Genomic DNA, 11,339 nt, shown 5'->3' with positions numbered 1-11,339 from the left:
GAGGATATTATCCTCACTATATCAATTATGAGTCTCACACGCTTGCTGCCAAATAACACAAGCTTTATTTAAAGATTAATAAGTGAATCACAGAAGGAAAGTCTTGAGTGTTCTATTATCATTCATTTATTAAACATGAATTTGATTACATGTGCGATTGCTTGTATTCATTGCCTTTAATCAAGATCTCAGTATATTTTCTACCTGTCAATGTACTTCCAATTCCTTTTAACTCTTTAATACTCTCTAACTAACCAACTGTCCAATCTCTTGTCTTAACACTTCACAGTCTTCTCTCTAACTGTCTAAACGCTTCACCGTCTTTTCCCTAACTCTCTCTGTCCCACACACAGTTCTTAATTTACTCTCCAACTGCCTCTCTGGCACAACCAGTTCTATTGACTCCGCCCCTCCTGTCCTGTCATAGGCTCCTGTACTAGAGCTCTAAAATGACTGACAGGAGTGACGTGTGGGCTGTCCGCCACACACACCTACAGCAGAATTGTCCTGTAGTTTGGTGGCGGGACAAGGGCTTCTCCCTGCAGCCCTGTCACTGATGCCCTTCCACTTCTTAGGTCCTTTAGCTCCCACCAGTGGGCCATGAGTGAGAGGTACCCATGGTGACCTCCGCTCCACAGGTATACTGTGCAGTGGATCTTCCGCCCCTGAGTTTGCTGCCAGAAATGTTGGAAAACCCTAACCATCCAAAAATAACTAGACCAATAGTTCCACCTAAAGAAAGCCCTCCCCAAAGTCCCACTATTTCAAATACTAATGTAAAGAAATAAATGTGTAACAAACGTAATACTTTGCTGCCACAAATTTGAAAATAGCTGCCTGCTCAGCAAGAGCACAGAGAGCAGCCAACCACACTGAGCCAAAACATGGAACAGATGTGGAAAATGGCTGCAGGGAAAGTGCTTATAAAGTATCTTAAGAAGCAACTCCCTCATGACCCTTTGAGCAGCCTGATTGGCTGCATGATCTGCCAATCCAGGAGTCTCTAGGACTCTCCCAGGGTTGTCCTAAAGACTCCTGATTGATAGGAGCAGCTGCAGATGGCCTGGGGAGGCAAAAATGACATGGAAATAGACTTAAATGAACTGATGAATTAACAAATAAAAAATGCTAAAAAATTGTTAATTCGTATTCGTCAGGGGTAGTCCCCTCCAACAAATACAAATAGATGAATTATCATTTTTTGAATGAATTTGTCATTTCATTTTTTTTAATTCATGCTCTTCTCTAGTGAAATCATATTTATTGTACTGGCTTGTAAGATGTTCTTCTTACGAATAAGATACTAGATATTAGATACGGAACTGCTTCTGAGCCAGCAGATTGAAGAAAACACATGAAATGAATCAGGGCACAAGATCCAAGTTTTCACATAAAGCCAAGCTAACTACCGTATTTTTTGCACCATAAGACAAACTTTTTTCCCACAAAACAGGGGGGTGGAAAGTCTGTGTGTCTTATGGAGCGAAGAAAACAGATTATATTTTCCTGTTTTCTTCTCCTAAAAAATTGGTGCGTCTTATGGAAAGGTGCGTCTTATGGAGCGAAAAATACGGTAGATAACGTGGCTACCCAGAACCAGGGAAAAGCCATTGTTTTCAACATCTACTGTGATTGCCACCATCCCTCTGAAGCTTGCATTCTGTGTTGCCTTATCTGCAGCACACAAAGAAATGTGAGTCTTTTTAAGGTCTACACTCTACCACTGTCTTTTTATCTTCCAAACAAGCTTCACAGCCAGCCCACAAGGAATTTTTATCAGGATCTGAATTGCAGCTGCCACAGCATGTATAACAAGAAGGCTTGGGAGTCATGCTGCTTGTGCTCTACCCCTATCTTTCTCCAAATGACACAACAGGCCTTAAGAAAATACACTTATCTGTTCTCTCCCCAGTCCCTTCCCAACAATCCTGGCCTTTTGGTGTGACAATGTTTTTGGTATGCCCATTTATCTTGATGAGACATATACCCTTCCCAACAGAAAACCCTTGACGATTCTTTCTTCTAATTTGTTCTCTGTCTTTACTATGTCCTACCTATAATGTTGTAAAAATTATAATATTGTTTTTACTGTAAGTCGCCTAGAGTGGTCGAATACGATCAGATAGGCGGGATAGAAATAAAATAAATAAATAAATAAATAAATAAATAAATAAATAAATAAAAATACCCTGTTAAGGTGTCCCTTTCTATGCACTTTCTGTGGCTATAACCTAACGCACGCTTTATGGTTACTTCCTGTCTGGCCCTATTTCAGATCGAGCCAGGAAATAATGTTTTTACCTGTGTGAACTGCAAGAAGACACTGCTTGGTGCTGGCTTGCCGCATTAATAAAAAATAAAATGAAAAAGGCAATCTGATTAAATTATGTGAACCTTTTCTTATGCCAATGGAGCTTAACTAAGCAAACAGAGGCAGTGCAGCAAATCAGTGTTGGTTTATTAAAGATCAGAATTCAATATCACAATGGTTGAAGAGCTTATATAGCAATGTACTCCAGTGTTTAATTTTGCTAGGCTAAGGAAGTAAACATGATGGCATTGAGGGAAATTTTGTCTGGACAGTGACACTTAGCTAAGGTCTTGTTTAACAGCAAAAATAGAGCTTTTAAAATCACCATTTTCTGCATTATTGTGAAACAAATGAGTTAGATACATACATTATTCTGTATTCAGTCAGCTGTTTTACACCTAGAAGGTAACTGTGTTTGTTGCAGCAAAAACAGTAAAGAGCCCTGTGGTATCTTTAAGGCTAATTAATTTTATTTGGCATAAACCTTTGAGGCCTGCCACCCACTTCTTCAGATTCATGGAGTCTGGCCTCAGTGTTACATCAATTGCAGTAGAAGGGAAGACATCATTCTGAGGAACACACAATTATGTCTAGGAAATCCAGTTGAGACAGGAGTAGCTCCTCACTCATTCATGGCTTACTTATCATTATGGCTAGAGCATAGTCTTTTATAGATACTCCTGCAATACACTGCTTGGCAGTCTTAAAATGGATACAGAAGAGAAAGAGTCAGAAAGTTAAAAATCACAGCTGGAGTAGGTACAAAATATAGTGCTTTTAATGACAGTTAGATATGTTCATGGTTAGAGCTTTTGTATTTCCATATATAAAGATCTATATGAAACTCACTGTCAGTGTGGCAGGATTTGACACCCATTTTGCCCATTGATTTCTTGGCTGCTGTTTACATGCTGACTTACAAGCTCTACATATCTAGAATCATGTCATCATTTGAGTTCAAAGAGGTTCTTATCAGAGAACATGTGCAAAAATGACTATGTGTTGGTAGGAAAGTTACTGTGTCCATGTGTGCCTCCAATCTATTGTTATTTATCATGGCAGAAACCAAAAATAAAGGCTGGCTGGCTGTTAAGTTCTGGGAGACATGACCAGGAAAAGCTGCCTGTTCCAGCAAGAGACCTGGATTTCACAAGGAAACTGGTTTAACTGCTTCAACCTTTGCTGTGCAACATATTGTAGAACAGTTTCCTTCGAATGAGAGGGTTGCAATGCAAAATGGCTTACTTGTGGTCACCTTGACCTTTGAAGTGAGTGATTTATAATGTTGGGAGTTTATTACATGACCATTTCAGAGGAATAAATTACTAATTTCTATTGCCGTATGAATATTACTGTGACATGGCTGGAGTTGTACATGCTTTGTCAACATCTTTGTACAATACCTATTAAGCACGATGTGGGAATGCTGACAAAGATACATTAATATCTTTCCTAAAGGTCAGTACCACCTAACAGCCATCAAACTTTTACTAGTAATGATGTGTTTACTTAGTACTAGTGTTGAGCTCAGCTCCTGCTGGAAGACATGAATATGTAGGCCTTTGAATGAGAACAGGTGCTGGCCAAAACAAAAAACAAAAACCCATAGCGGTATTCAGATACAATCTAAAATAGCAGTAAAACATGTCTGTGACCTTATTTTACCGAGCTAGTTTGCTTGCCAGGGCTTTCTGGGTGTGAATGTAATCTACTTATATTATGATGGCAAAAGCTGAAAATAAAGAGTGACTGACTTCTGGGTGGTGTTAATGCTTCGGCATTAAAGCAAGGATAATTTATAGACAGGCACTCTGTCATTATCTCTGCAGAGAGTCTATATTCAGCAATGCTTTCCTCCTTCTATATATTTTGTAACCTGGCAAGAATGCGGAGAGTCCATATCTAGTAGGGTAGAACTGTTTTAGCTGGCTTTGTTTGATAAAGAAGGCTCTGCCTGAAAAACGACCATGCAAAAAAATTAATGGTTGGATTTCAATATGTCACACAACTTTTGTGGACTTTGGGCTAGTCACTATTTCTTCTTAAACCAATCTGCTTCATGGGGTTGTTTACAGGGATGGGGACTTGCGACTCGAGACTCGCTGTCAAGTTGCGCTTAAGTCTCACCAGTGACTCAACTGAGTTTTTCCTCAATGACTCACACTTGTGACTTGGAACCATTTTTTCTAAGTCGATTGTCAAGTCCTGTTGGCTCCTACCTGATCTTGCTGCCACTGCATGCCACTGTACTCAGAAGCAGGACACCTCTGGGCATGCTCAGGCTTCTGGTAGGCATGGGGGAAGGCAGGTGGGAGTGGTGGAAGGCAGGGGAGTGGGAAGGCAGCAGGAGGAGCAGGTAGGCAAGGGGGTGGTTGTGGGGTGGTGGTGGCAGAAGCAGCTAGGCAGCAGAGGCACAGGAGCCAGGCCCACTGCTTGTGCAAAGGCAAGGGTCTGCTTCAGGCACATGCACATGTCCCCTCCCAGCCACCAGCTGAGACTTGGGACTTGGACTCAAGGCCTGGGATTTGGAACTTGATACAAAAGACTTGGAACCTGACTCGAGTCTTGGTAACAAAGACTCAGATTCGGGATTTCGGTCCAAAGACTTACCAACATCCCTGGTTGTTTGGAAGATAAAATGTTAGAAAGAAAACTAAGTCCACCACCTCAAGGTCAATAGTGTAAGTGTAATAAAAAGAAGACCACTTTTTGTGGGGCGGGGGAAGATATTTTAGTAGATTGACTAAGTAGAGAATTATAGCATAGAACTAGCGAGACTTGGAATAAATGTATTCCAGCCTACGTGTAGAGAATGTAGATCAGGTTAATCTGCTGTGAAATGTGGCCCAAACAAATCCCTCAAGCGTCCTTTTTAAAAACAGAGGAAGAGGAGCAGAAAGTCAATGAAGGTAGACCCTCCCCTAAATCAGAAGTCTACCTCCTGATATGAAATTATTTTTCAGTTTTCAAATTCCAAGCATTTTACCAATTGAAAACCTGATCTGGATGATATCGTCTTATTTCCTGCCTTCTGCTGTTGTTAAAGGGACACTGAATTGGGTGTTAGTGACACCTAACAAAGCACCCCCTTCTGTGCAACAGCAGCTTTCATGGAGGCAGGTGCTAAAGTAGATTGATTCTGTAATTTATAAATTTTGGATGCTCTTCTAGTTTGTCCAGGGTCCTAGAATTTTTATGATTTGCAAAGCGAGCCATTCCAGATCACTTGGATCATTCCAGATCATTCATTCATACATCTTCTATCTGTTACCCGTACTGACTCATTTTGCACTGTCCACTTTCTCTGGAAGCTGTTTTTCAAAAGGCTGAGGTTTTCAATCAGTATAATTGTCAATTTTGATATTGCACAGAGGAGTGCCATAAACTGCTAACATAGGTATTCAGTGCTTCATCACTGAAATGCAGACATGATAATTCTGGCTTTTGGAAAGAATTTCAAGTTCTTTCTGCACTGAGCCTCAAATGAACCGTTCTTCTGCAAATCTGTAGAAAATTAATGATAAATTAACTTGCATTATATACATTTCCTTCCACTAGTGTTCGAGCTTTATTTACACCTTCACATGCTGTCTGTAGTTTGAGTGACTGAGAAGGGCTTTTCTGGGTTGTCTATCTTTCCAGCACCAAATAGTCATTCGTTCCAGCTTTTGAAATTCAAAGAGAGTCCTGTCTCTGTTCTGTGTGTTCTATCCCTCTCTTTCATTGGTTGTGGCAGGGTTGTTGTTGTTGTTGTTGCTGCTGCTGTTGATCTGTTCAGTTGGTTGCTGAGTATGCATTCAATAAAAGAAGCAGTACAGTGGTGCCTCACATTATGACATTAATTCGTTCCAGTGAAATCGCTGTAGAACGAAAACGTCGTAATGCAAAAAAACCCCATTGAAACGCATTAAAACCCATTTAATGTATTCCAATGGGGTAAAGACCCACCGTCCAGCGAAGATCCTCCATAGGGTGGCCATTTTCGGTAGCTGTCTTGCGAGGAATCCATCCCAGAAAACGGAACCATTTTATTTACCTGGTGGCCATTTTGAAACTGCCGATCAACTGTAGGAAAATCGTCGCTTTGCGAAGAATCGGTTCCCGAAGCAGGGAATCAATCATCGCAAAGCGAAACAAACCCAGTCAGATCATCGTTTTGCAATCGCAGAAACGTCATCGTAATGCGGGGCAATCGTAAAGCGGGGCACGACTGTATATACAAGTCCATAATTTTAAGCAACTTTAAATAAATAAATTGTTATTTTTTTCTCCGAATGTCTTAGAGTGTGTTTTTGAGATTTGAAATGCCAGATAATGAGAAAGTGGTAGGCTCTGGGGAACTTCTAGCTATTCTCTTCTGTGGATCTCTGTACTGATACTACACAGCAATACAAGTACAGCAGTACTTTTTTTCTTGTCAAGATTCATTGGCACTCCCCTTTGCCTCTTCTTTTATGTTGAACTCTCCCTCAAACGTCTTGTCTTTCCAATGCTTGTTGTTTGCTCCCCTGGAGGAAAAAAAAAACTCTTGCTACATGGCTGCCTGTTTTGCTTGTGATGGACTTGGTCTATTTAGGACATGGTGAACTTTATTTTTATGGAGATGCTTACATGCTTTGGTTTCAGTTACTAAATCTGAGGTCATGAAAGACTTCCTCAATTAGCTGTCAATATGATATGTAGCTGCCCAGAGCTGTTGCATTCTTCAAAGCAACAGGAGTATATTTGGGGAGACATAAATCAGAACTTGACAGATTTGTTACTGTGGTGTGTTGACTCGGTCCAAGTGGGAGCATGGCCTATTGGTCAGGTTTTGCAAGGAGTTGACCACCCATATTCTATCAGCAGCACCCTATAAACAGAATGCAGTTTATATACGGGAAATATAGTTACATTAAATATGAGAATTCTAAACAGCCCATTGTTTTGGGACATGACATGAGACTTTAAGAAGGGAGTTAGCAGTTTAATGCACTCCAGATATTGAGGGACCACAGCTCCACTCACTTCTCACCACTGGTTATGCTGAGTGAGGATAATGGGAGTTGCAATCCAAGAACAGCTGGAGATCTAGAAGTTGCCCATTGATGCTTTTTGGTAATGAAAGGTGAACAGCATCCCATCCTTGGTAAACACTGTTATATGACTTTCAGTTTAATTTACACGGGGAACAGATAACAATATTTTGGTCTCTATCCAATTACAGTGGACCCTTGACTTACAGACGGCTTGACTTACAGACGGCTTGACTTACAGACTTCTCTGGCCGCAAAATTTAGGTTTGACTTGCAGCCTGAGAATTGACTTACAGGCCAGAATAAAACCAAAATGGAACAAAAACGGCCTGTTACGGGATTAATCGGTTTTCAATGCACTGTAGGTCAATGGAGACTTGACTTACAGACTTTTTGACTTGAGAACCGCCTTCCAATACAGATTAAGTTCTCAAGTCAAAACCTCACTGTACTGGCTTCAACTAAAATAGATCCATTGAATCAACTGTTACCTGTTAAATCAACACTTGTGAAAGTCCCGCTGGGTCCCACTGTCTGGGACTGGCAAAGTGGTCTAATGTTTGTGTATAAAAGGTCTATTTTATGTTCTACACATACACCAAAAAGTTCAGCAAATTAAATCATAAGGAATCACATCCGCTATAGACACAGTTAGGTAGTCAGAAGATTTAGATTTGACAGCAGTACATAGACAATTTGACAGCATGTCAATATGAAACACCTTTTCTTTCTTAAGAGCTGGTGATTCTTATGTGTCGATGTTACAATATAGAAATTTGAGTTTATGATGAGACCTCAACCCCAGGGACGTATTATGAGAAAATAAACAAAACTACATAGCAGAATTATTAACCACATAGCTTTGATGGCATCATCATCATTGTTTTATATACAGCTACTAAATGAGATATATTCTGGTGGGAACTCTGTGACATTCTCTCCCAGCAAAACCATTTTTTCAGACATGACACAAAACATTTGACAATATGGAAACACACATTTTCCCCCTACCTTGTGTTCTTTCATCAAACAACTGGATTCCTGCACATTCAAACCAGTGTAACAGTACCGACTCACTGTTATTCTAAGTGGGAATAAGAAAGATGAGAATAAAGAAGAATAAGATACGGGTTAAAGTCCTTACTTGTCACTGTAAAAAGTCCCTAAAAGCATTTCTTTGTATTTTGGAATCAAGCTTATTTTTTATTTAAAGCAAATACGTAAATGTTTATTATCTGTAGAACATAGAAGACTAACATGACATTGTCTTTCTTTCTTATTTCTGTTTCAGAGACAGGCATGCTTTCTTTTGCATGACTGTCGGGAGTGACACTGATGACCCCTGTGAGGGTGACATGATAAACACTGCCTCGTTTACCCTGGAAATGACTGATGAGACTGGGTCAGAGTATTCAGCCACTGTAACATATCCATCAGGCCAGTGGCTGCTTTTGCTGCTTGCCTGAGCCGTCGAAAGCATAATAAGCAAGCCGTGCTGCAACTTGTTCAATGGTCTGGTTGTCAGTTACAGTTATTACTATAATTTAAAATATGTATTTAAAATAATTGCACTGGAGGATTTGTGACTGGTACCTTGCAATACCACGAGTGCACGCTTGCTAGTGGATGTATTCGCCCCCCTCGAGTTTCTTGAATCAACTATAATACCATTCCTATAAATGTATTTACCGGGGTGCTGAAGATATCCCAAACAACTCTTCCCTCCTTTTTCTCTACTAGGGAAATAATAATAATTTTTTAAAAAGCTAATTAAACTACAGCCACCTAGAGTGGTCCTTGCCCGACCAGATAGGCGGGATATAAAATAAATAAATAAACAAATAAATACAGAAAAGAAAGCTAGATGCTTAAATTAGCAATATACAGAGGCAGCTATAACAATCAAAACACTTATTCCTAATGTAAGGAAAGATCTTTCTGATCAATGTTGTAAATAGATAGGAGGGACAACTTGTTTGCAGCAAAGGTGGTGGTGGGGCAGGGGGAGAAATAAGGTGCAGAAAGACACTTCTTGTCTACCTCTGGTGCCTAGCATCCATTTGGAACCTGAGGTGGTGTCCTTGGAGTGAATGACTTTCTCAGAAATACTTGACTTTCAATTTGCTCACAAATTATACAAATAGCAGGAAACAGCTGGGCAAAGGGGTCAAGGGTGAAGGAAGGACTGGATGAACACAGAGGTATGTTGAGTACTTTTACAGCCAGGGAGAAAATTCCTCGTGTGACACACCAATGTATCAAAAAGCAAGTAATCTGAGATTTGGTTTCTCCTTAGTCATTCTATAGCTTGAGATGATTTCAGGAAGTTTCAGGGCCCTGGGTTTTATGGACCCACTGAGATCAGACTGATGCTCACAGGCACACAAGTCATCTGATTACCAACTTAATGTTTTCTCATTAAGTTAGTAATTGAAATGTATTGCATTTCTATTTTTGTTACAGCAAATATTTCTTTCATAATTTGTACATCTACACATAAATTAGTATATGCAAATTTTGTTGTAATTATTTCATGCAAAACAATACCTTATTTTGTCCTTTTTTATTCCTCTTGATGCAGAAGTTGCCTTCCAATCTGCAACATTACATATCTCTTAGAATTTATACTGAGAAGCAATAGCGTCTAAATTCATGAATGAAGTGAGATTTAAGCAGTGTTCTGTCGAGCTTCCAGTTGGCAATCCTTGTTTATTTGCTTTTATTTGATTTTTTCCCCCCTGTGTTTCTCTCTTTGTGAAAACCCAAGGCAGTGCACAAAGATCTGAAATCAACTAGTTAAAACAGCCTTATTAAAATTTAAAACTATACTATTCAGATATTTTAGACATTATTTAAAACTATTGAAAATGATAATACTACATCTCACATTTATCACAAAAAGCTACTAAAAGCTACTATGCCTTCATTAATTTTCTTGGGACAGATTTAAGAGGAACAGAGGTATTTACTTTGATGGCTTGTTCTCAATTTGTATTCATTTAAAGGTAGTAATAAAGTATATGCTGTTGTGGAAATCAAGCAAATTAAGTTAGTCTGGCAACTCTTCTTTCCTCATTCCGTCTTAATCACTATTTTGTGACAATAGAAACAGAAGTCTACTGGCCCAGTCTCAGAACATTTGCTATTGAAATCAATAATATTGCAGACTGAGACTGCAGATTAACTACTTTCAATGATACCAAATGGAGTCCCCCTCTTAATGAGGAAAAACAGCACCAGCACCCCGATGCACAAATATATTTATGGCCCTCTGCTGTTCTGCCTTCAAGATACCTGGGGTTGCCCCCCTTAGTACTGGTGCAATCCAAGGCACAGTGAAGGATGGTTGAAGATGATTCAGGATATTTTATTTTAGATGGATAATGGCAGAGATAGGCCTCAGAAGTGGGAGCAAGAGCAAGGTATTATTCTGTGTGCTTGCTTGACATCACTGACTTAATGTTTGTATTTTCGACCCTCTCCTGCCTAATAACATTGCGTTGTGAAATAAAGGGTCCGTTCTGGAGGTAATTGTTATGTGGGGGAATATAAACAAGCCCTATTCTGTTGTATATTTACCATGGTGCATATTTACGAGTAGGGCTTAATTAAAAGTCAGGAACACTGGAGCTATTTTTTAACTGGATGCCTATTATCTAGTGTCAAATGCTTGGTTTTAATCACGCATTTTATATCATCGTGACCCAGATCACTGCCTGTGACATACAAGATAGCGTGTTGCCTTTCCAGAGAAGACGTAGCTGAGCTTGATGGATGTTTTCTCATTCCTAACCTCATTACGACTGGCTTCCCATCCATCTAATAAAATGCTATGATAGAGAGTGGGAAGGCGCTATAAATCATAATATTCCAGCCGCTTCCAGCAGATTCATTAGAAATGCTGACTATATATCTCACAAACAGAAAGTCAAACACACAAAGTAGGTTGCTGTGGTTTGCTTGCTCGTGCTGGATTCATCTTACCTGATCTCCCTCACATAGGAGTTGGGTTT

This window comes from Pogona vitticeps, chromosome 2, assembly GCF_051106095.1.
Source record: "Pogona vitticeps strain Pit_001003342236 chromosome 2, PviZW2.1, whole genome shotgun sequence".
Taxonomy (NCBI): Eukaryota; Metazoa; Chordata; class Lepidosauria; order Squamata; family Agamidae; genus Pogona; species Pogona vitticeps.
This window is presented reverse-complemented; position numbering follows the sequence as displayed.